The sequence below is a fragment of the Chlorocebus sabaeus genome, chromosome 15, assembly GCF_047675955.1.
Source record: "Chlorocebus sabaeus isolate Y175 chromosome 15, mChlSab1.0.hap1, whole genome shotgun sequence".
Taxonomy (NCBI): Eukaryota; Metazoa; Chordata; class Mammalia; order Primates; family Cercopithecidae; genus Chlorocebus; species Chlorocebus sabaeus.
In genome coordinates, this window is record NC_132918.1 from 42125055 (window position 1) to 42152410 (window position 27356).

The following is a 27356-nucleotide window of genomic DNA, read 5'->3' on the forward strand; positions in this document are numbered from 1 at the left end:
TGATGTAAAAACGATGTTTACTGTTATAGGGAAGAACATTTGAAAACAATTTTTACTCATACATTTTATTGTATTGTATATCAGAAAAGTATGACCGGGTGAGGTGGCTCACGCCTGTAATCCCAGCACTTTGGGAGGCCGAGGCAGGCAGATTACAAGGTCAGGAGATTGAGACCATCCTAGCTAACACGGTGAAACCCCGTCTCTATTAAAAATACAAAAAAATTAGCCAGGCATGGTGGCGGGCACCTGTAGTCCCAGCTACTTGGGAGGCTGAGGCAGGAGAATGGCTTGAACCTGGGAAGCGGAGCTTGCAGTGAGCCGAGATCGCACCACTGCGCTCCAGCCTGAGGGGGACAGAGCGAGACCACGTCTCAAAAAAAAAAAAAAAAAAAAAAAAAGAAAAAAGAAAATACACCAAAGTCATGGTTTCACGGCAATGACATAGTTTTTAAACAACTAAGTTCATTTATGCAAAAATATAAGCTAATTGGCATACACATATTAGGTAAATTACAGTAGAGATGGTACATAGATATGACAAGACTCAAGATGATATGCATGACTTTAGACTGGTAAACACGGGCAGAAGTTGCTTTATCAAATCTTTCTCAAAGAAATGAGGTTTGAACTGCAATTCAGAGCAGTGCTTTCAAACACTGGACTGAAAAACGTGGGGCTGGCTGAGAGCTTGTGGAAAGTAGAGATTCTAGGTCCCTGCCTGGAGACTTCAGCTCAGGAGATCTGTGAAAGGTATCTGGTCACTCTGTTGCCGCCAGGTGTAGGAACCTTGCAGATGGGAGTCATACTTCCTTGGGCTCAAAGACCAGTAGTTCTTGGTGATTAAACTTCTTTTAAATATTTGCTGTCTGTGAAGTCTTTTAACTATTGTTGATTGTAGCAGCATGGCTTTGAAAACTTCTAATTTTTAAACTGGGCCTCTGGGTCTCAACACTGGGTTCATGTGTGTAAATTAAACTACACACAAGTGAACACACTATATCCCGGCCAAATACACATTTTAATTTGATTTAACCAATAAAACAAATGGGAATGAATTATACCATTAGGCTCAACAGGGCTGCCAGAACAAACCAACAGCGTGGTGCAGACCAGGCATGAGAGTCATAAAGTGCACGCTTCTAGTGGAACGGAAGACGCTCGAGTGGGAGTTGTTTCATGGCAAATTAATGTTTACTCGGTGAGTTTCAGAGGAATCATTGTGAGAGAGCTGGAAGGAAGGCCCTGGGTGGGAGGACTCTAGATGGAAACCCTGGGTTGGGGCCTCAAGAATCCTGTGAGAAGGTGACTTAGAGACTTAGAGGGGAGTGGGTGAGAAACCAGAAAGCTGCAATCATGGATAAAAGAGAAATAGGAAACTGTTAGCACCTGATAAAATCCGTTTCCTGAATGACAGCAAATGGTTACTCCTGGGGGGTGGGGTGGGGATGGAAAGCAAAATATTATCCCAGAGGGAATTTAGAAAGCAGAATAAGTTATTTATGGAAATCAAAAAGGTCAAATATAGGCTGGGTGCCCCAGTGGCTCATGCCTGTAATCTCAGCACTTTGGGAGGCCAGGGCAGGTGGATTGCCTGAGGTCAGGAGTTTGAGACCAGCCTGACCAATATAGTGAAACACCATTTCTACAAAAATACAAAAATTAGCCAGGTGTGCTGGTGGGTGCCTATAGCCCAGCTACTCAGAAGGCTGAGACGAGAATTACTTGAACCTGTGAGGCAGAGGTTGCAGTGAGCTGAGATCATGCCACTGCACTCTAGCCTGGGCGACAGAGTGAGAATCTGTCTCAAACAAACAAACAAACAAAATACAAATCTATGTAGTTACAGCAGGTTAATATCTTAAGTTTCTGGAGGCAGGCCTTACTTAGTTCAATGACTGTAATGACTGTTTTATAGTCTGACTAGGTAGGTGTTAGGTTATATGCCCTGATTTGACAGTCAGAAAAAATGGTGACAGCATCTGGGGTGAGAAGCCCAAGGTGGCCCCTAGACAGTCCTGGTTGGTGTAACATGGCATGTGAGTTGCAGAACTTCAGAAATGCAGGGCAAGGGTTGATTCGTGGATCCCACAAGGCAAAGGTGACAACTGCCCCAGACCAGGCTGCTCATCAGGGCTTCTGGTAGCACTAGCCACTGTTTTTCACCTGCTTTCAATTAAAAAGTCCTTGCCACAGATTCCTAGTCAAATCCTAATTGTCCTCTCTCCCTCTGATGGAAAATGTTCACCATGTTAAAGAAGGTTGGGACAAAGCTTAGTTTTCTCTTTTTTTTTTTGAGACTGAGTCTCACTCTTACCCAGACTGGAGTGCAGTGGCATGATCTCGGCTCACGGCAGCCTCCGCCTCCCAAGTTCAAGAGATCCTCCTTCCTCAGCCTCCTGAGTAGCTGAGATTACAGGTGTGCGCCACCACACCCGGCTAATTTTTGTATTTTTAGTAGAGACAGGGTTTCAGTTTATCTGTTTCTTCATAGGCATATATATTTTCCGGCTTGTTTAAATCTGGTTTCAGTGTGTCAGTCCCCTTTTTCTGTTGTTCCTATGGAGATTGAAATCACAGGATTTTGGGTGCAATTGTCAAAGACATTGGTTTTATGATACCTTGGTTATATGTGGGATAATTTTACAAACTAATTTGAATTTTTGACAGAAAATAAGAGTTTAGCACAGTCTCCCCACTAGGTGTCACCCTTGATCCAATGAAACCTCGGTAGTGACATAAGCAGCACATCTATAAAATATACCTTTATTACCTTGGTTCTAGAAACATGAATAACAAAACGTCCCCACTTGTGTGTTCTTAAGTCCTTTCCTGGTGATCTCTGTCATAAAAGGCGACCATAGATCAGTTCTCTGGAGGACTAATTCCTATCACAAAAGGTGATAGGCCATTCCTTCAACGACGCACATTGGACTCTCCTGTGATTAGAGCCAGTGTTTCCAAAACGCCCTATTTCTGCTTGCTGCTTCCTGACGTGCTGTGTCCTGGTCTTTCTAGGCAGTACTTTTCCCGCCTCCACCTGTCCGCGCTCCTGGGCATGCGCCCCGGGCGGAGCAGCCACTTCCACCTTATGGAGCAGCGGGCCCAGGGGTGACGTTCAGGAAACTCGTAGCCCGGGAGGCTGCCCCCTTGCCCATAGAGCGGCTCCGGGGCGATGCCGGCCAAATCGCAGTTAGCTATTATTAATATTTTGAATTTTGGAATTGGAATTACTTAGATCGGCTACAAGTATTGTCTAAATTCTATTTGTTTCCCTTTGCACTGCCTTTAGAGATAAAAATGGACATACAATTTTGAGTTAACAGGAAAGCAACTGATTTGTTCAATCTGATTCAGAAATACTGTCTGGGGTTCTAAACACAAATAGAATTTTATTGCTATTTTAAAATTTTTCTTTCTTCAAAATATAAGGAATTCACTTTCAGAAAAGAAATGGGGCGCTAATAATAAGTGCTTATATAGCACTTTCCAGTTCAGGAGGTGCTCAAATCCATCATTTCCTGTTATTTTCAGCACAGCTGTGGGAGATGGGTATTATTGCTACCATGCCACCGACTGGGCCTAGACCTGCACCGTCCCATGCCCGTCCAGCTGGAATTTTAATCAAGACCTCAAGACCCCAGAAGCTGCAATAGCCATTAAGCCAGTGATTCTTAACTAGGGTGTGCGTCAGCATTTCCTGGTGACCTTTTCAACATATGTACAGCCAGATCTACCCTGGACCTCTTTGGTCAGAATCTCTTGGCTGATATTAGGTTCTTTCAATAAAGAAACACACAGCCTAGCATCAAGGAAAGATACTTAAGGTGATGGATATTCCAATTCCCCTGATGTGATTGTATGACTATCAAATGACCACATGTACCATGAAAAGGTACCGCTATTATGTATCAATACAAATTAAAAAATAGAGATGCCCAGTAGGTATATAGTATCGGGTATTGGGACAAATAAATGTTTTAGGAAGAAACAAAGCGGGGGGGGGGGGGGGTGTGGAGAGTGACAGGTGGTGCTGTTTTAAAAAGGGCCTGTCAAGGAAGGCTAACCTCTCTGCGGAAGTGACATTTGGACTCAGACCCTAGTGAAGAGGAGCAGTAAATATTGTGGATGTGGGTGGGAAGGGGGTTGCAGCTGAGCCAACAGCAGATGCAAAGTCCATGAGGCAGGAGTGTGCTTGGTGTGTGCAGGAACAGTGAGGAGACCGTGTGGCTAGAGTGGGGTTGGTGAAGGGGAGGTACTAGAGACAGGTCAGGAGGGCAGCCTGGAGCCAGATGTTAGGCCTTCACCTGGTGTTGCACAATCTTTAAAACAGGCACAGGTACTCGTTCTGACTCTCCCAGTGCTTTTCTTCCCCCTCTACCTTGCTAAACAACGAGCAAGAAAAACATGGAAGATAAAAGCACAGCTGAAATACAGCCTTGATGAGCTGCCACCATTGCAATCACCATGAAGCAGTAGTTCAGGGCTGTTAGGGAGACTGAGAGAGTGAAAATGGTTAGTGGTGAATGAGTAGCTGCTAATTTGATAATCACCGTGAATCCGAGTGAAACAGATTTGTTCGCCTCACTGTCTACAATTTACTTTTATTTGTGATTGAATTGTAATTTCCATTTAAAATCATTATAAGGAAACAATACGTTCCCATCACGCTCACTTAAGTACCATCCTGGAGGTTTTAGTTTTGCTTTAACATTAAATCTGGTCATGCTGTCTTTCATTCCTACTATCAGGGCTTTTCCTTAAGTAGATGCTGCTCTTTTTCTTGTTGTGTGTATAACATGGGAACAAACCACATATGCCTGGAGAAATGAGGATCCTGTTTCATTTCTAGGATAACTGCAGATTGGTTGCTTTTGAAATTTTCTCTCAAGAGAGCTAAATGTCTTTCCTAATTTTTAGGAAAAATGCCCCTTCCATATAGATGTAACTTTAAAAATATTTAGTAAGGCAGGAATAGAGTGCCATATCCACAAAGTCTAAATCCAGTGCTGCAGTAGATCTTAAATAATTAAACAACTTACCATGATGAGTATAGTTGCATTACACAGTGTAATTTATTTTCCAGATTGATTATTTTAACTACGATATGGGAAATAAAATACCCTATGATTGGTCACTTGTTTGTCAGCTGGAATAGTTGGATGAAAGAGGGCCCCAAAAGAGAAATGCAGGTAACTTTGTTTGTCATAGCACATTCACAGAGCTCACACTCTGAGTGGTTGAAACATAAAGGTAGATAATGACTTCAGAAAACAGGTATCCTTTCAGGGCCTCAGCATATTGTTGTAAGAAGCAGAGGGTGAAATGAGATGCAAAGTGTGATATATAAATGTGCACAATGTGATATAAAATTAAAAATATATATATATATATTTAGATAGGGTCTCACTCTGTCACCAAGGCTGGAGTGCAGTGATGTGATCTTGGCTCACTGCAGCCTCCATCTCCCAGGCTTAAGTGATCCTCTCACCACAGCCTCCCAAGTAGCCGGGACTATGGGCATGTGCAACCACGCCTGGCTAATTTTTGCATTTTTTGTAGAGATGGAATTTCACCATGTTGCCCAGGCTGGTCTCGATCTCCTGGGGTCAAACAATCCACCTGCCTTGGTCTCCCAAAATTCTGGGAACCACAGGTGTGATCCACTGTGCCCAGCCAGACCTTATGTTTCTTGAAACAAAATCATATGTTTACCTATGCATTATGTAATATCTAGAATGATATACTTGTAATATTGCCAGTAGTGTTTCTTTAATAGAGGATGGTTGAATTTTTATTTGGCCACTTATCTATAATTTTTAAGATAAACACATACTTATATAATTTAAAAAATGTGTCCTGTAGAGTTTGTACAGTTTTATAATGAAGAAAAAGCACCAATAAAAGTTATTTTTTAGAAAATGGCATGTTTGTTGCATTGCGTAAAGATCTCATTCTGGCTTCTTCCCAGCCTCATTTTTTTTTTCATATTCCACCAGTGAATCATTGATTCCTGTCTATTTTACTTCAACGCAAACTTAGCTTTCCATAATAAAAAACCTGTAGCTTGACTCTTCTGTAATTTGTCATGTTTTTTGTTATATGACATTTGTTATATGACATGTTTTTGTTACATGAAATTTGTCATGTTTTTGTTACATCACTCCAACGCTCCAACCACAGAGGTAGGGATGATTTTTCTGTGTGACAGTTACTATTTGATGGAGGTTGGTCTGGATTCTGGAGCACACTGTCGGCTATATGTATTCCTTTCCGGTAGAGGGCAGCAGATGACAGAATGATGAGTCATTAAGATGCACTGTGTTGACAGCTTTCTGGGAGACAAGTGAGAAATGGTTGAGGCATAGTTGGCTGGGTGTCATAGTGACTCAGTCATTCAGAAAGCCATATGGTTTATTTGTATTTGTGCAAATTAACAACAGAATGTTTCCCTTTCCTCCAAACTATGGGGATGCAGAAAACTAACTTCTGCCCCATTGTTAGGAATTTCTAAAGATTCCAGTGACACAAATGTAAACAGGAACAGAACTTGTACCAAATAAGAGTTCTTTTATAAGACTTGTATGCTTTGCACTATATTTCCTTGGAGGTTCCGATTAACTAAATTTGAGGTAGGGCCCCAAGTAAAGTTGACATTATCAGACATAGATAAACCATTCTTGCCTTTAAAATACACAAAATATGAAAGTCAGATAAAAGGGTACAATTTGTATATACAATTTAAAGGGATGTAAAGGAGTGGTGATTAGGAAAGAAAATACTCAGGAAACAAATTTGACTTTGAGAAAGGATTTAAAGAAAGAAATGCCTACAGGTTAGAGGAGGGATCTGACAAGATTGAAAACTGGTGCCCACTGAATCCAGGTGAATCCAGGCTGCACAAGGATTCTTTTTTTTTTTTTTCCTGGAGACAGGCTGTCACTCTGTCACTCAGACTATAGTGCAATGGCTCATTCATAGCTCACTGCAGCTTGAAACTCTTGGGCTCAAGCGGCCCTCCTGAGTAGCTACTCAAGACTCAGTCTATTGAGTAGCTAGGACTACAGTTGTGTGCCACCATGCCCAGCTAATTTTTTTATTTTCTATTTTTTTGTAGAGACAGAGTCTCATTATGTTGGCCAGGCTGGTCTCAAACTCCTGGCCTTAAGCTATCTTGCTGCCCTGTCCTCTCAAAGTGCTCGGATTACTGATGTGAGCCACTGCATCCAGTTCTGTACATGGATTCTACTTGGTCAGCAGAATGCTTTATATTTTTTAAAATTTGAATTTCTGTAGATGGGGCATGCACCTTCTAGTCTGCTACCCTCCTCACCATTCCCTATCATCATACACCTGGCACTTCACACATTTCTCTTTATCTTCCTAACTCCTGAAGCCATTTGTGACTGCAACTTCTGGCTTAGCGGAACTGAGGACGGGGGTACTAGAGGGAGAAGTCAGTCATCTAGGAGCAGGTAAATCACCTGTAGATGGTGTGTGGGGTTTATACAGACTGGATTACTCAGCCCAAGGGGCCACGTTGCAAAATTGGTAATAAGGAATTGAAGAAGTAGAGAATGGTGGTGATTTGGAGAGTAGTTTAAACCTTGTACTGCCACATTCCAGGATGAGAGAACCAGAAAGTTCTAGAAGAAAATGAAAGAACGGACGCAGAAAAAGTGCTAGAAAATCTGTTTCTGTTTAATATCTGCTTTCTCTATGGGCTTTGGTGACTAGAATTGCTCTGCTGAAAAGTAACAGTAAGTGCCAGAGTCAAACATGATTGACATGTGAGTGCTGCCCCACACTGTCACTGCAGAGCTCCCCACTTACCTGTGTGTCCCAGAAAAGTTGGGGGCTTGAGAGAATCAGCTCCCCACATCCATGACATGAGTCTCTCCTTGTACAAGCTTTAAAAATATGTATTATGTATATATATGTTTTAAAAGTTTGATCTTGCTCTGTCACCCAGGCTGTAGTGCATTTGAGCTGTCACAGCTCACTGTAGCCTTGAACTATTAGGCTCAAGGGATCTTTCTACCTCAGCTTCCTGAGTAGCTAAGACTACAGGTGTGCACCACTATGCTTTACAACATTTTAGGAAAAGGGGTTGCCCAGGCTAGTCTTGAACTACTGGCCTCAAGGGATCCTCCTGCCTCAGCCTCCCCAGTTGCTAGAATTATAGGTGTGAGGCACATGCCTGACCCTTGCACAACTTTGAGAGCACTATGAAGTGCCAGCATACTGCCCCAGAGTCAATGGTGGTCCTGGGGCCGACATTGATTCGATGGCTCACTAGAGGCACAGCCATTTAATCTATTGTTCCTCAGTTTTCTTATCATAATTTAGAGGATTGCACAAAGCAGTGTGAGAAGACCCCTTTAGCATTAGCTGCCTATGATTCAAGCTCAGAAAAGAAAGGCCAAGGCCCAAGTTGCGAACCAAGCATGTTTGCTCTTGAGAAGAGTATTAGGCACATTGCACATGGGAGGAAACAATGAGGAGAGGTGAACAAAGGCAAAGAGTGTGAAGACTAAGGAGATTAGACATAGGCTCCAACTCTAATTCCAGCTTTTCCTAGCTGAGTGACCATAAAACTTCTCTGAGCCTCAATTTCGTTTGCAAAATGGGGACATTGGTATGTGTCTGGCTGGACTCTTTGGAAAATTAAATGAGATAGTGTTTTTAAGTGTCTGGCGCATCTTCATTGCTATCCTCGTCCTCGACCTCACTACATGTAGAAGTTACTCCTGTGAATATCCCACAGTTCTGTCTGGAAGAGGCCCTCTAAATGAGAAGCCTCAAGGACACAGCATCAAGATTTCATCTCTAGGAGAACCATGGACAGCATCTGTGCTGACAGTTCTTTGATTAACTCAATTAAAACTTGGAACGGCTAATCTGCTGTTTTCAGGCAGTTTTGATTGCCACAGCATTTTGCTGTTGCACTGTCATCAAAAGAATCAAAGGAAGAATTGTGTTTAGGATCCAGAGGCTGCTTCTGGAGGATGTGGGGAAAATGCTGACAGCTCACTGTGATAATTTGCTGGGGACGGAAGAAGAAAGATGTTCGGACCAAGAAATGGCTCTGCCTACCTGCCTCTGAGGCCTGCAGCTCTTCACTGGAGCCTTGTTGCTTTGACATGAGGCATCTTGTCTTCTCCAGAGTCCTTTTTCCATCTCCAGCAGAAGCCGTGTTTCTCCGCACACCTGAGGGATAAGACATGCCTCTCTGAGAGAGGCCTGGTATAGAACAGTTGCCTGTAGGGAAGGAAGAAAGTTGAGTGGGAAAAGGGATGGTTTTGGGTGACTGAAGAAAACCCTAGGAGGTGTCTCTGTGACATTATCTTTTCCTCTAAAAAACTGTTTTCAGGATCTAATAAAGTAATCTAATCAGCAAGTAGAAAGACACATCATGTTAGACTTTCTGTCATCCTTAGGTACAAATCTGTTTTGGAAAGAACTTTGGATGATTTATTTTTAGGGCATGAAATCACTAAAGGTGGTTTCATAGTTTCATAGGATAACACAAAATTTCCTTTATTGATTTTTTTTTTTCTTTTTTGACATGGAGTCTCGCTCTGTCATCCAGGCTGGAGTATAGTGACGCAATCAGAGTTCACTACAGCCTCGACCTCCTTGACTCAGGTGATCCTCCTCCTTCAACCTTTTGAGTAGCCGGAACCACAGGCGTGCACCACTATGTCTGACTCATTTTTTGTGAAGATGGGGTTTCGCTATGTTGCCTAGGCTGGTCTTGAACTTGGGCTCAAGTGATCCGCCTGCCTTGGCCTCCCAAAGTACTGGGTCTACGGGTGTGAGCCACCGTGCCTGGCAACTTTTTTTTTTTTTTTTTGAATCAAAACAAGGCCCAGGAACTACTTATTAACTTCTAAAATTCTTGGTGGCTTGTTTAAAACTCAGCCATAGATTCCTAAGGACAAAAGAGGCTTGGTTGTGGGAGGTGAGAACAAGGCTTGGGATAAAGTGGGAAGTCGTCAAGGAGTTGGAGATTCAGAAAGGAAGGGAGCTGCTGCAACTGGTTTTTAGCTGGAAGTGAGAGAAAGAGCACAGATTCCTGCAAAGGCAGAGGAGCACTTGTGGGACTGGGTGGCAGGGCCCAGACTAGGGTGAGGCAAGTGAGACAGCCAGGTGCTAAATTCAAGGAGGCGCCCACAGTCAGGGCGCAGGAGTGCAGGGAAGGCACCTGAGAGTGAGTGCCTCCTTCAGTTTTGCATCACAGATCCTCGAGTTGTTCATCCCAGTCCAGGCCCTGAGAGTAGAGCAAGATGGAGCAACATTTTGTTTTTCCAAGACAGTTTCAAACTTACCCCCGTTTTGGTTACCCAGAGGTTGTGATAAAAATTGAAGTAGCATAACTTTGGGAAAGAAATCCTCAGATGAGTATAGGACTTGTTCTATAGTAAAAATATGGATCACAACTTACCAAGATGTACACATTTGTGGTTTAAGGTGAAAAAGTGAAAAAAAAAAAAAATCATCCTCCAAATTAGGGTCTGTTTATATCCCGGTTTGTGGATGGAGAACTAAGAATTTTTTCCTCTTTCTCTCTTTTCCTCTACCTTTCTTCTTTTCTCTTTCAACTGTTTCCTTCTATTTTGTCTCCCCTTCTCCTTCAGGCCCGGTTTGACACCACTGAAGTGCCTGCCCTTCTCTTTTTCTTCCTCCTTCCTTTGCTTCTGTTGCTTATAACAGATTTGGAGGGGGAAAAAAAGGAATCAAATATCTGTTTCACAGCCATTTCATAAACAATACTGGCTCTTTTCTTTTGGTACCACTAGGCAATGAAAAGCACTGTAGGAGGACATTTGTGACAGTATAGTGATGAATTCATGACGACTCGGCAGCGTCGACTTGAAACAGGTCCACTGTGTTTCTCTGCATTTAGCCAAGACCAAACCAGAATGAATGCCTATGGGTGCCCAGCTGGATGCATGAAACAAAGAGGTTTTCTATTTTGTGATGAAAGGAAAATAATTTGAGGGGGGGGAAAAAAAACCTCTACTCAAACCAGAAGTTTAGTGTGTGTTTGTTTCAGCCAAACTACTTCAAGCCCTGTCATATTTCTGCGGACCTCAATTGTTGCAGAAATGTTTTCAAAGTCTTTCAGGTTTTGTTAAATCTCTCCAGAAGTTAATTTCAAAATGGAGTTACTAACACAGCTTTTCCAACATTGGATCGTAGTCAACCTTTTTTACTTTTATTCCACAACTTGAATTTTTGAGCTAATTTCCTTTTTTCAAAATTATGTTTTGAAGTAGATACATCTCATGTGAAATACATTTCCAGAAATCTATTTGAAAAATTGATAAGCATTAAAAATTTCTAGCCTGCCACAATAGGAGGAAAGATGAACATGACTTATGTTATTCTCCTGTTTCTTGTTGTTTAAACATTTCATGATAAAGAATATATTAACATATTGCATAAAGAGAGGAAAACAAACTTCAGCCAGAACTGAGGGCTGGTGTATGGTTGTGTAGGATGTACACTGAACAACACCGGGAACTCTTCCACATTAGTGCCAGTGTACATTTGTATATTTATTAAAATAATTTCTTGGTGAGTGGCTTGGAAATGTCTTGGAGAAGGGGCTTTCCCACCACACCCCACCCCGCTGATTGGCAGAAAGGCATCCTTTGGGAAGGTAGTGGCTCTGAATCTGAGTTAATATTTACAAATTTTATTTTTGCTCCTGTACTCCTAGGTTTTGATTGGTTGTATCCTGTCATGGACCTTTCTCCCAATTTGCCGATCATTCCAAAAGAAACAAACAAACAGATCAAAAAACAAAACATGGAACGATTTTGCATTCTTCAGTTCCTCTGATTTCCATTTTCTTTGTCCTGACCCTAATGCTTCTCGCTGGGTTCCTTTTCCTAGTTCTTTCTTTACGCTAGATGCTGCTCTAAGTGTGTATGTGTGCCAACTCATTAAGTCCTATGTTCTTAGCCATTTTTTTTTAAGGATGAGGATACTAAGGCTCCAAGAGGGCTGCTTACGTAGCTGGTCTGTGATGGAATCAGGATTCCAATCCAGGTAATGCGGCACCAAAGTTTCTAATTTGGGTCAATTTCTCCAGCCCTGGTCCCCTCCAATCTCAACTTTCTCTCACTTTCTCATGGCCACAGCAGAGGTCCTGCATGCCTTCTGGTGGACCCTACTCTCCTTGTGACAGATGAGGACAGGAGGGGGCAATTGCCATTGGGGGTTGTGTGACTCCAGGGCCATGGCATGCTGCTGAAGCCAGGGGTTCTTTCTTTCCTTCCCCATCCACTTTCTCAAACCTTCAGCCTCACTTTGGCAGGCTCCTCCCTTTCAAGAAACTTATCTTTATATCTTCAGGACTTTACATACTAGCCCAATATTTGTTGTACATAGATGGAATTTCTTTATGTTTACTTATTCTCTGCCTTGTTCCAGAAATAATTTAAAAGGGGGTCTCATGTATAAGCAAAATAAGTTCAAAATAATGAGACAAAATAAGTGGATGAAGAGGGAAGGACAGAAGGAAAATGAATTTGAAAAGGTCAGATGAAATCATGTACAAGTTTGAGCCACACTACACGTGCCCAGCACACATTCGCTGGTGACAGGGAGGGATCTAGGTGGGTGGAGTGGGGTGGGGCCATGTGGAGGGAGAGAGTAGGCAAAAGAATGTAATCCAGGAGCACTACTCATGGCTGGATTGACTAGGGCATAGATTTTAGAATATCTAATGTGGTATTTTCCAAACCATGTTCTAAGTATTACCAGTTCTATGGAACTTAATAGAAAATAAGAGAAGAGTGGGATGATGGTGGTGGTTTGTGGTTTGATGTTTCTTTACTGAGAGATTAAAAACAAAAGACAAACAAGAAAACAACCTCATATGCACTGTAAGTCTCTAGGAAAGGGATGGGGCTACAATTATTTCTAGACATTTTGACCATGAGGATCTTTCTTTTGGAAACTTAGAGGACTGCTGTATTCGAAAGAGACATTGGGGAAAGGAGTATAGGTGGGTAAGAAATGCTTGTCTAAAGAAGTTATCCTAAAAGAGAAGATCAGTAATTTTAAGTATGTAAAGGGTAAAAATGTATACACGGAAAAAATATTATAGAAAAAGTCAAGGAGAAATGACTGAGAAAGGATGATAGATAAAAGGCTAATTTTTTAATATAGAAAAAGTTCTTACAAATCGATTTTTAACATCACCAACCCACCAGAAAAATGGACAAAGGACATGAACAGGTAAAAACAAATACAAATAGTTTATAGACATGTGGAAAATATTTATCTTCACTCACAAATGGAAAAATACAAATTAAGTTTAAAAATGAGGCACTGCTTTTTTACCTACCAGAGCAACAAAGTCCCAGGAGTTTCATAATGTGCTGCATTGGCCAGAGTGTGGGTAAGCAGGAAGCCTCCACTGCTGGTGGGAAGAAAAATTGGTGTAACCCCTTTGGGGGCACTTTGGCAACCTCTATCACATACGTTCAAAATATGGTATAGCTAGACTCTGACCATATTTTACACCTCTTCCACTGCCTTCCAGGTATGAGCCAAGACTTCTCTCACCTGGATTGCTAACCTGGTCTCCTCTCCTATCTCCCTTCTATCACCCTGTCCCCAACGTCTACTCTCAACACACAGTCACAGAAAGTATGTTAAAAGCTAGATCATGTTTCATGTTTTGCTCAAATTCTTCCATTGGCTTCCCATCTCACTGATAGCAAGAGCCAAAATTCCCACATTGGGCCGCAAGGCCCTACATAACTCGGCCCTAGTGCCAATTTAATCTATCTCTTACTCTGTTCTGGTTCCCTCTGCTCCAGCCACAGTGGTCCCCTTTTCGTTGAATTTGTCAGCGATCCTTCCATCTTAGAGCCTTTGGAGTCAATGTTCCCTCTGCCTAGAACAGGCTTTCCTAGTTATCTGCAGGACCACATCCCTCACCTCCTCCAGGTCTTTGCTGAAATGTTGCCTTCTCAATGCGGCCTTTCCTGATCACTCAATTTAAAATCACAACTTCCTGCTTCCATTCCCTCTTACTCTTCTCATTCATTTCTGTAGCTATTACTGTCTTCTCACGTTCTATATGACTGACTTATTTATTGTGTTACCTGTTTATCACCATGAGAATATAAGCTCCACAAGTGTAGATATTTACTTTTTTGTTTTGTTCATTGATGTACCTCTGAACAGTGCCTGGTAAGGTGTCAAATATTTATTTACAAATAGTTTCTCAATATTTATTGACTTTTTATTGAATTTACTGAATGGAATTGACCCAGAAATTCCACTTCTAGGAATTTACTTGATGATACACTTATACATGTGTACAAAGTGACATGAATATTGTTTATTGCAGCAAAACACCGAGCAGTTATCTCAAGATATTGATCATTACCTGAGGGTACAACTTAAATGAAGACATTGGATAAAGTTTCAAACCAGATAGGACTAAAAGTTGATTTGTGTTCCACTGTTTAGAAGGTAGGGGCTGAAGTTGAAGACCAAATCACTTATAGTCCAAACAAACTACATTTTCTTTTCACCTCTGATTTAAAAATGTGAAATATATACTTGCGTGTGAAGTTGGACTTTTCCTATTGCCCTCCAATTGGAGACCAAGACTCAAGGTTGAGAACAAAGAGGTGTTCTGTCCCCGCATCCTGAAAGAGCCTTTTGATTGCCTTTCAGGTGTCTGACAATTAAGGTCAGACACTTCCCTTTGGAGTTACCAAGAGCAACCATCACCTCTGTTCCTGCTTGCTTATATAAAAAGATTAGAGAATAGGTCCAGTCGTCAAGATTCTGTCTTCCAAGAAATATAGAAGGGGCTTCAGAAGACTCACTTGTAGTGATGGGGCCTCCTGTAAGAAGCGGGGTGAGTCTGGCATTTTCTCTCCTGGCTGGATGGCATTTCTATCTGAAGGCTCACTATGGTATTGCCAAATCGGATTGAAGTTTACTTCTTGGGAAAGCTTAACAGGCGTTCCAGGGATTGGAGGCAATCTGAACCCAGGGATTACTTCTTATGTAGAGATTCTTGCAAGCAGGAGGCCTGAAGGAGTCATTTATTGCAGAGAGGTAAGAAGGGATGCAGGGATAATTTGTATGGGAAAAGGAATAGAACAACCCCATCTGAGGCTCCTCATGCCCTTTGGAAAAATAGAAGACTCATTTACAGGGTATTGGATCTACATGTAAAAGAGCATGAGGGAGAGTTCTGAGTACAGGGAATGAAATTGTCCAGGCAGCCTCTGGTCCTAGTGGGTATATAGGGGCTGGGGAATGTATTAGTTAGCTAGAGCTGCCATAACAAACTACCACAGACTGGGTAACTTAAACAAAATACATTTATTTTCTCACAGCTATGGAGGCTACAAGTCCAAGATCAAGGTGTCAGCACATTGATTTCTTCTGAGGCCTGTTTCCTTGGCTTTCTGATGCCTCCCTTCTTGCTGTGTCTCCCATGGTTTTTCCTCTGGGTTCCTACAGCCTTCATGTCTTTGCGTCCAGATTTTTTCTTTTGAAAGGATCAGTCAGGTCAGTCAGATTGGATTGAGACCCACCCTAACTTACTGAATCACCCACATAAAAGTCCTATCTCCAAATACAGTCACATTCTGAGATACTAGATTTCAGGGGTTCAACACAGGAATTTTGGGAGGACACAGTTCAGCCCATAACAGGCTCCTAGTCTTCTGGTGAGTCTGCCACTTTCTGAGCTGCCTTTTAACAACAGAGGAAGGCATGGTGGAGTTGAGCACCATTCCAAGGAAATCATCCCACATATGAAGAGACCTCTCCATTAGCAGAGGCTACCAGTAGCAGGTGGAACAAGATTGAGCCAGAAGAATGCTAGAGGAGCCTTCCAAGCACCCATTGGTTACCAATGACCCAAGAGTGTCTCTGCTTCTCCTATTTCTTCTGCCCCCTCAGTTCTCAATCTGAAATGTCTGATCCAGAAAACAAACAAACAAAAAACCCAGACTCTCTCCTTCTTCCTCTACCCAATGAACGAGATCAGCCTCTTCCTAACTCCAAGTCCTGTGAGACAATCCCAGGAGAGCTCTACTGGGGAGAAGAGAGGAGATGAAATTTAGATTGGATATGAGGTGGGAGTTCTAAATCAAAACAAGGTGGATTTAACTGAAAGTGCCAAAGAAGTTATAGGATCTGCCTAAGAAGTTACATAGAAAAATTTTCTTTTTTTTTCAGAGTTCAGATGAATACGGGGATTGAAAAAATAAAGCTATGTCAATTTAAACTTCACCAAATTGGTATTTCTCAATAAATTGAAAATCTGTTTCTCTCTATGAATATGGAACCATATCTTAGAAAACACTGCAGTCTGTTTTTAGGAATTATCTTTAGGGAAGGGGAAGTTATGGATGAGAATTGGTGTGAGAAGAAAATGTACTTTCATTTGAAACCCTTTGAACTTAAAAAAATACCATGTAGATGTATTACTTTAAAAATACTCAAACAATTTAAAACTAAAGTAATTAAAACAGTATGATCCTAATGGGGAATGTTGTTAAGAAGCAACCCTGAAAAACATGTCAATTCTAAGTTAAAGGAGTTTCTTACCAGTGGGAAAAATAATTGTTGTAGGGTGAACCAGGGAAACATGTAATAGGAAGAAGCTGGAGTTTCCTGGGTTTGAGGTGGAAACCTGTTCTATAAATATGGAGGAAGACCTGTAGGAGCGGAAGAAACCAGAGACTTGGAATGTAGGAAACCATTGTGAGCCACTGATGCTGTTGCTTGAAGGGAGATAAATGTTGTGACAGATGTCTGCAAAGCTTTTGGCAAGGAATGGGGTTCCATTTGGTATGGTGCGTTTCAAGGTTAAGCTCTTCTGTGTCATGTAGATGTGGCATGTTTTTGGCTCAGTGCTGAACCATGGGGTTTGGGATTTATATAATTGTAGAAAGCATTAAGTCAAGAGGCAATGCACAATAGTTTGGCTAGTGACATTTGATGTAATTCCTCATTCATATGTTTAAGCAATAGAAATCATCCCTAAAATACCAGGAAAGGATTCAAGAAAAACAGGAAGAAAAGTAAGAGGTCATTGTATTCTATGCATGTGTTAAGTTTATGTATGTGTTGTTCGTTTCCCTGTACATGATTAATTCTATTCTTGAGGGTGTTGAGTAAATTAAAATAATAAAATCGTCACAAAGGGATTCTCTGTGTGCAGACAGTGACTTGAGAGGGGTTATAACTCTATCATCTTCCTGGAACTGAATCAGACTGGGAAGAAAGGAGTTCTGATGAAATGAAGTACAAAATAGGACAGCAGCCTAGACGCAATGAAGGTGGCTAATGCACACTAATGCCTGCCACAGTTGTTTTCTCTAATGTTTGAAAAGATGAAAGGAGAAAGTTATAAAATGCTAATAAAATTAGTCAAAAATGCAGCCTTTGCCTAATTTTAAAAGGAGTCTTTGCTGTTGAGGAGTATACTCCAAGAAATCTACCAGAGCTAAGAAGTGTAACTGTTGGCTTTATCTTGATGTTTTTCACTCATTTGAGCCTCTCGTTCTGAGATCAGGCCAGTGATGTTGCATAAAGGGCATCTCTGCAAAGAAGGACTCATATGTCAACCCCTTTTGGCTCATACAGACTCCATTTCCACTGGATTTTAACATTTTAATGTTAAAGGAATACCTGATGGTTTTTTTGTTGTTGTTTAAAGCCTGGATGGTGTGACATGTCAAGAAGCTACTCTGTTACACTTAACAATGTTTCAGCTGTTTGGTAAGACTTACAGTTCTGGAAAGTTTTTGTTTTTGGAGAATCATCCCCGAAAATGCTAGAGCACCCACTATGGGTAGCTGGAGAAGAGGCTCCTGTAAACGAGGAAAGAAACAAGGTCTCCAGCTTGCCCTCTCGTGTTGTAGGCTTATTTGACAATTCCAAGATAAGAATCCTGAGAAGCATTTTAAAGACAATAGAAAAGGATGTTTTTCTTTTGCTTACCCGCCATACTTTCTTTCATTTTGAGGAGCCTCCCTCCTCTGCTGTCAATCAAGTTGCTTTGGCTGAGGCTGCCTCACCCTCTGTTCTGGGAGAAGACACTTGAAATAGGTCTGAGTCAGTTAATAAACTCTACCTGGTCACATTGGTTGCTTCTGGCTTCAAGTGAATCCTTGTTTCTTGGGTAGGACTGACTCAGAAGGAGAAGTGCCTCTCTCTTTTGAGGAACTTGAATGAGAAAGGATGTAGTAGGTTGGAACTCCGCCGCCCTGAGGGTAGTGCTGGTGAGCCTCTCTAGAATGGGGCATTACAGAGGAAGCATGGAGAGAACGGGATCGTGATGAGTTTTCAAAACTTTTAATTTAGCCACATCTAAAACCAAGCCTACAAGTTGACATTTTCAGTAATGTGAGTTAATATATTCCACCTCCCAAACCCTTTATTTTGTTCAGCCATTTTGAGTGAGGGCTCTCTTCATGGAAGTGTTCCTACTTGTTACTGTAAAGTATTATGAGGAGATGACAACAGAAATCTGAGATGCAGGAATAAATTGAAAGGAAAAGTATCTAAACATGATGATTAAATCTCAATAAAGACAAATGATTGGGCACTAAAATTATAGATAAAATAAATAATTTAAAATAAAGACACAAAGAATCATAAGTTAAAAAAATAACAGTATGAGAGACAAAAGATTAACATAAAAGACTAAAATCCATGATATAAAAGTTTAAAACATAAACATAGAGAGAATTAAGGACTAAGAAAAGGAATTGAAAACAATAAAGGTAAAACAATATTAAAAAGTTTAGAAGAATAAAAATGGATTTGGAGAAATATCTTAAAAAGAAAATAAAAACAAAATGTTTAAAATTAGAAAAAGAGGGAAAAGAAAATCAGAACAAAGCGAGTCAGTGAGAATCCACACAAAGTTCAAGGGGATGGTTAAAAAAATTCCGCTGATGGGATGTCATTTGGTGGGGCTAAGTGCCAAGAATGCAGAAGGCCTTTAGCTTGAGCAGTTACCTATAAATATGCAGGGTATGTCTGCTTAATACTGACACACAGTGGAACAGTGGGGAGAAAGAAAACCAACCTTCTCATCCTTGGGAAACTTGAAAGCAGGTGTCAGTCATCTGCTTCTTGCCAGCACACACAATAAGGGCTTGTACAATTCTTTATTGACTGGTCTGCAAATTTGGTACATTATACACAGAGCTAATAGAGCATAGTTATAGTCAATTAGATCATTGGCAGGAAAAGCAGGGTGTCACTGGATACATTTTTTTCAAATTATTTTCTTTTAAAGAAGAAATATGTGGGGCATACACCAGCAATAAAGTAACCCAGCTATAACTGCCAAACATCAATACAACTATTTAGGATTCCATTTGAGTTTTGTGATCATAGGATGGCAGGTTTTAGCTTGTGTTCAACAGCCATTCAGTTTTTGAAATACTAGAATAAGAAAAAGATTCTATATTCAATAGAAATAAAAAATTGATAGGGTATTGTTAGGTAGTCAATATTTTCCTCTTGAGATTCAGATATAAAAAGAATATAGTTCAAACTGAAAAAAGTAGATTAGGAAAAGTACTAGTATGAATGACCTTTCTAACCTCCTAGCAAGGTTACAGATGGTGAAAGTCAATTATCATGACACTGCAAACTCCGTGTTGGGTGCCAGACAGCATGAGATGTAAAATTTTATCATTTTCTTCTGTTCTGTATTTAATCTAGAAATATCAGAAATTGTTCATTTGCAATAATTTTCAACTTGATTATACTACAGAATTTATCCTGTTATATTTGATGCTAGTTTTTAATTTTGTTTTCTTGCTAGAAATGTTTCCTGAAGTATTTTACTCGTTTCATATATATATATACACACACACATATATATATATATATATATGATTTTTTTTTTCTTTTAGACGGTGTTTTGCTCTTGTTACCCAGGCTGGAGTGCAAAGGTGCAACCTTGGCTCACTGCATCCGCCTCCCGGGTTCAAGCGATTCTTCTGCCTCAGTCTTCCTAGTAGCTGGGATTACAGGTGCCTACCACCATGCCCAGCTAATTTTTTGTATTTTTAGTAGAGATGGGGTTGGTTTCACTACATTGGCCAGGCTGGTCTCGAACTGCTGACCTCAGGAGATCCACCCACCTCAGCCTCCCAAAGTGCTAGGATTGCAGGTGTGATCCACCGCATTCAGCTTAGTTTCATATATTTTAAGAAATCCATTCAGAAATATATCAGAATATATGTGATAGTCAATTTTATGTGTCAATTTGTCTAGGCTACTGTACTTATATATTTTGTCAAATATGTCTGGATGTTGCTGTGAAGGTATTTCTTCGATGAGATTAATATTTAAATCAGTAGACCTCAAGTAAACAAATTACTCTCCATAATGTGGGTGGGCCTCATCCAATCAGTTGAAGGTCTTAAGAAAAAAGATTGATCTATCCAGAAGAGGGAATTTAACCAGCAGATTGTCTGTGGAGTTGTGTTGTAACATTAATTCTTTCCTGGGGGTGTGGACTGTTGGCCTACCCTGCAGGTCTGGACTTGTCAGCCTCCACAGTTGTGCGAGCCAATTCCTCAAATCTCTCTCTATATACACACCTACTATTGACTCTGTTTCTCTAGACAACCCTGACTAATTCAATATTCAAATATTTTCAATGACAGAGAATTGAAGGAAATTCATTTTGTTTTATCTTGTACTTGGCTCAGATAAAGATAAATTCTGATCAATAGTACAATATCAAAGTGCTATCTATAGCACCTCGGAGGGACATAAGTAGCTTATTTCTTTTTTTCCATTCAAGAAGGCTTTAATAAAAAACACTAGACTGACAATTTGAAAGATTATGCCTTCTTCATAGGTTACTAATCTTTGGGATTCAAAAAATTGAAGTCACATTTACTGTTCCCAACCCAGCAGCCCCTTGTGCCCTGCCAAGCACTTCAAGTTGAAGGAATACCTGATGTTTTCCAGATAACTTAAGACATTTGTTTAATAACACAAACTATTATTTCAAGATTTTCTTGTAAAGCATTAATTTTCCAACATTCTTTATATTGCTGATTTTAAAAAGATAATTGTATAGAAGAAAATTTTATTTTTTTCCTGTAAATATTAAAAAGCCTTTTGAAATGCGTTTAAGATCCTCAGAGTCCTTCATCCTAGGGGAAATGGAGTTCAAACTAATACTTACTGGATTAATTGACGACCAAATGATCTTTGTTCTTCGTTGTCTAAGTGAACATGAGACTGTATCTAATCTTAGGTTTCTTATTGCTTAATATTTACCAAAAGCAAATTTGGTCACTTAGTGATAGTTAATTTCAGAAATAAACCCATGATTTTCGACATTCTTATCACTATTGGGCCATCAGAAGATAGAATCACACAAATGGCATATTGTAAAATTCATAAATGTATTTTAGAATTTGGAGGTCTTAGGATGAAGTATAAACCAAATATCTAGATACAATAGTTAAAAATTATTAATGTGTTGTGGATGTAGAACTTCTGTATATTCAAGACTTTGTTTTTTATTTTTAGTTTGTGTGACTGCCATGGAAAACACAATGCTAATGAAGGCTGCTTTTATTACTAATAATGATGCCCCTTCTCATGACTGAATATTTGCAAAACAGCTCTTTGATGTATAGGATTCAAGATAACAATATCATTCTCTTTTGGTAATTAATTTTTCCTTATAATTTTTTCTTAGTGTTTATACTATTTTTGTGGAAAATGTTGAACATACTAAAAAACAGAAGAGGGACAATTATAATAATCTGTTATTTGATCACATCTCTTATGCCAATTCCATCCTTTAGATGATTTTCTTTTGTAATTTTATTCATGAATTTTGGTGCAATAAACAGGAGCATGTCTGGTGGAGGGGGATGAGGTCATGTATTCACAGCCTTCAGAAAAATTGGTTAAAGCAACTACACTTACTTATGCTCAAAAATGAAAAAAAAAAAAATCTTTAGGTGTGGGTAGAGGTACAATAGCCACACCCAAATATTTGAAGTTTTCATTTGGAACTATCTCTAGCTCTAGAGAACAGGATTAAACAATTTGTTATGTAGTATCAACATTTAGTTTTTTTTGCTTTTTCCTTTTCCTTTTTTTTTTTAAATAAGCAGCTCAATGATTTGGGAGGTTGGTTAGTACAATACATAGAACATAGAGAGAAAGTATAAAATGGCACTGAACACCAATGCCAATACTTATCTCATTATGGTTATAACGAAGGATATTATTAATATTTGTGTTATTTTTCTCTGGAACATAAATTAATGCCATTAACTTGAACTTGAGGTATATACACAATACACACACAACCTTAAGCAAAATACTTTTCCTAAGTAACATTACATTTTAAAATATTGGAAACTGAATATCTGTGCTGATTTGTATTTTGACTTAATGGAACAAGAAGAAAACAACATTCCACTAGGGAGCGTTATACTGATAATAAAGCTCTTAAAATTCAAAATGTCTTCCTCTCCCTTTGTACTTACCACAGGCTACACAATGTCCCGAGAGGATTCATTATGAGAAAAATGTCAATCACAGCTTTAATAACTTACTTTGGAAAAAACTAATAAGAAAGTAAATTGGAAGGTGAGACTTCATCTTTGTTTTCAAATAAGTGGTCTCAATTTTTCTTCTTATAGAAACAGTTTAAATCAGTTTATTATAAATATATCTAAACCATTAATTTTTGCAGCTTTCAGGTAAAGTCCAGCACTTCATTTATACAAAGTCTATGAGAAGAGGTCAGTAGAGATCATCTAATCTTAAGTTATGACATTATCCATTCAAGTCCTTGGCACAATCCCTCGCCAGTTAGAGCACAGCATGCCTGGATATCCCACTGGTGATCTTTAATAGAAGTTAGCTTCAAAAACTTGGAGATTTCTGCTACAGTCATGCATTCTTTAACATCTTGTTTATTAGCAAAAATCAGCAATCCATCTTTCTTAGGTCCTCATGCGCTAACATTTTATAAAGCTCTTCTCTAGTTACAGAAATCCTCTCTCTGTCTGTACTGTCCACAACAACTATTACAAACTCTGTGTTAGTACAGTAAGTGTTCCAGGAAGAACGAAGAGATTCCTGGCCACCAATATCCCACATTAGGAAACGTGTATTATTAATCACTCTCTCTTCTACATTACTTCCTATTGTAGGAGATGTATGTACAACTTCATTCATAGAAAATTGGTAAAGAATGGTAGTTTTTCCTGCATTATCCAGCGCAACAATGATAACTTTGTGCTCCTGGTGATTGAATAGTCTCTATATTCTGGTGCAGAGAATTCCCATTCTCGGGCAGCGGATCCCCCCGCCCCCCAGACACCCGGGCCGCCTGGCTTCCCCTGGCTCAGGCTGAAGGTGAGGAGAGAGATGCGTTGGAGCCTCCGCCTCTGCTGCTGCTCCCGCGCTGGTCGCGGGCCCGCTTCCAGGGAACTGGAGGGAGGCCGAAGCCCAGGTTGACCTGCCGCGCGCAAGGCCCCGCCGCTGCCGCCGCGGCACTCTCCTGGCTCGCGGACATCGCCGCCGCGTTGTCTGCGACGAGCCTCGCGGGCCACCGTCCTCCCCCAGTTCCTCTCGGGCGGCTGCGGTGGCGACCCAAAATTTAGTTTTGTTAAAAGAAAGGAGTTTAATAATGGAAGCTCTTCAAGAGTGGAAAGTGCTGTCTTTAAAAAAAGAACGATCAGGTAATTTCTATTATATGCAACTTCTTCCACAGAACAGGAAAAAAGGAAGAGCTATCAAAACATATTATGAGGCTGTTACATATATACCTTTGATGTAAAACTAGTCCAAAATCAATGTGAAAGAAGACTGCGTAAGGGCACCAAGAGCAGAAGGCACATTTCTTTGGAGGGCTGTCTCAAAAGACTAGCTACCATAATATCATTCAACACAGGAAAAATAAGGGCCTAAGAACAAACTAAAAAATGCAAGACTTTTTAAAGAAGAAAATTAAAAAGCCAGATGAAATGTTATAGGAAAATACCTAAATATATTTTTTTAAATTTTTGTCTCATAATATAATTACGAGACAAATAGTAATTTTCAGATAGGAAAACAAACTTATAAAATATGCATTCTCTATTAGGGTTCTCCAGAGAAACAGAACCAATAGGACTTGGATGGATGGATGGATGGATGGATGGATGGATGGATGGATGGATTGATGGATGGATGGATGGATAGACAGACAGACAGATATATGAGGAGAGCTATTTTGGAAACTATGGAGGCTGAGAAGTCCCATGATATTTCTGTCTGCAAGCTGGTTCTACAGAACCATTGCTGTAATTCAGTGTGAGTCTGAAGGCCTGAGAATTGAGGGACTGGTTAGTATTAGGCACAATCTGAGTCTAACAGACTGAGAACCAGGAATTCCGATGTCTGAGGACTGCAGAATGCGGATCTGTCAGCTTAAGCAGAGAAAGCAAATTCACTCCTCCTGTCTTTTTGTTTTATTCAGTTCCTCCATGGGTTGAATGATGCCCACCCACACTGAGGAGAGTCATCTGCTCTACTGAGTTCAGCAATTCAAACATGGTCTCTTCTGGAAATATCCTCACAAACACACTCAGAGATTAATGCTTTTTCTAGCTATCTGGATATCCCTTATCCCAGTCAAGTGGATACATAAAATTAGCCACCATAGAAGCCTATCCTATGGATCCTTTTGCAACTTATTTTTTCATTTGACACTATACTTTTTACATTTATTCACATTGATACTTATAACTCTTGGTCTTTATAATTGCATGAACCAATTGCTGTAATAAATCTCCAGATCTGCCTGTCTGTCTTTCTGTCTGTGTCCTATTGGTTCTGTTTCTCTGAAGAACCCTGACTAACGCATCTCACATTTAGGTAAATTTTTAAAATACACTCCACACTATTATATATTACTTTAGGACAAATACACATGTAGTAAAAATATGAAAACATGAAAAAATGGGCACCATATTCAGAAAAGGGTAATGAGGACAGATGAAGAATTTGAGAAGATTACAAAGGGGGTTCCAAATATATCTATGTCTATATCCATATATTTTTTGAGACAGGATCTCACTTTGTTACCCAGGCTCCAGTGCAGAGGTGTGATCTTGGCTTACTGCAAACTCCCAGCTAAAGTGAACCTCCTACATCAGTCTCCTGGGTTGCTGGGACTACAGGCATGTGCAACCATGCCTGGCTAATTTTTGTATTTTTTTGTAGAGATCGGGTTTCACCATGTTACCCAGTCTGGGTCTCGAACTCCTGAGCCCAAGCGATCTGCCTGCCTCAGTCTCCTAAGTGTATATATATTTTTTTAACTTGAAAAAATCTGGCAAGAATGGGATAGAGGTGGAGGGGGAGGGAACAGAACTGATTAAAAGCAGCTTTGAAAGCAGCACTGTAGAGTAGAGGAATGGCTGCTCCATTTTTTGGTTGGCAGTGTCTTTGCATTTCTGAGCCAGAGCAGACAGTTGGGAGGGGCAAAGCATCTTTCCACCTTCTTTTCAGCCATCAGGTTTGCTGAAACCCAGTGCCAACACATTCATGGATCACCAGTTATATTTCTCAATCTAATTCTAAGGACTTTGCAATAGTGGCTATTGTTCCCAGATTTGGGCAATTCATCAGCCATTCTAGTCTTTACAATTTTGAGTTTCCATCATTTTTTTTTTTTTCAGGGGAAATCTTTTTTGGCATCTATATTAGTCAGGGCAGGCTAGATTATTCTATAATAATAAATAAAAACTCAAATCACAGTGGTTTAATTCAATTAAATTTCTTCTTAGTTCCTGCAAAATTCAATGCAGATACTCCTGGTCGGAAGGCTTTCCTGCATGGCTCTCCTCCAGGCAGTAAATTAATTTATCTAGGCTTCCTATATTGTACAGCTCTACCACCTTTTTAGCCATGGGAATGAAGGAAGAAGATGGTGGCAGATTGTAAAGGATGTTTTATGGGCAGTACTGAAAGTCATGTACTTCACTTTTGGCCAATACCATCAGCCAGAACTGAGTTACACAGTCCCACCTGGATGCACAGGAATATAGGAAATATAGATTTTCCCTGTGCCTGAGACAAAAATAAAAGTTTGCTGAATACATACATAGCATTGTCTAGCCACAACTTTTTATTTAGAATATAAGACACTGAGACAAAATTTAAAACCAATGTCTTATATTTTAATGCTTGCTTTGAATTATTTACTTAGTTATCAATAATATAAGAAGCATCTGTAAACTTAGCACCCAAAATAAGAGGACAATATCCTACGTCTAACTACATGGTCTTCCCTTCCTTCATTCCCCTGAATTCCTCTACACGAGAAGACCATCTTCCTGAGACCAGCACTGATCATTCGATTGCTTTCCTTTTTTTTTTTTCAAAGTTTTTATTTTCTATTAATTCTAGATTCACATACAGTTGCAAAAAAACACAGAGAGATCCCTTGTACCCTTTACTCAGATTCTTCCAATGGCAACATCTTGAAAAGCTGCAGTATAGCATCAAAACCACCATATTAAAACTGATACAGTCAAGATGCAGAACATTTCCATCACCACAAGGATAAGTTATGCTGCCCTTTTATAGTCACACCAACTTTATACTGCCTTCCGCCTTAGCTCTTAATAACCACTAGATCATTTTCCATTTCTGTAATTTTGTCATTTCGAGAATATTATATAAATGGAATCAAACAGTAAACAACCTTTTAGTATTTTTTTTCACTCAGCATAATTCTCTGACGACTCATCCAGATTGTCATGTTTACTAATAGTCCAACCCTTTTTATTGCTGAGTTTCCATGGTATGGACGTGCTATAGTTTAACTATTTCCCCGTTTAATGACATCTGGGTTGTTTTCAGTTTTGGGCTATTACAAATAAGGCTTCTATAAATATTCATGTACAGTTTTTTTTGTGAATATGTCCTCATTTCTCTAGGATAAATGTCCAGAACTGCAACTGGTGAATCATATTATATATTTTTTATTGTGGTAAGAATACTCAACATGACATCTATCTTCTTAACACATTTTAAGTGTACAATACAGTATTGCTAATTATAGGCACAATGTTGTGCCTTAAACATCTTGCATAATGGAAACTTCACACCTGTTGATTAGCAACTCCGCATTTCCCCCTTTCCCTGGCCCCTGGCAACCACCATTTTACTCTGCTTCTATGTGTTTGACTGTTTAATATACCTCATGTAAGTGGTATCATGTAGTATTTGTCTTTCCGTAACTGTCTTATTTCAGCTAGCATAATTTCCTCTTATATGGCAGGATTTCCTTATTTTTA

At 39.9% G+C, this 27356-nt stretch overlaps 1 pseudogene; it reads right to left on the reverse strand.

Moving 5' to 3' along the window:
- Nucleotides 1-21491: 21491 nt before the first annotated feature.
- LOC103241507 (ADP-ribosylation factor-like protein 5A pseudogene) lies at nucleotides 21492-23744 on the reverse strand (annotated as a pseudogene).
- Between the last annotated feature and the right edge of the window lie 3612 nt (nucleotides 23745-27356).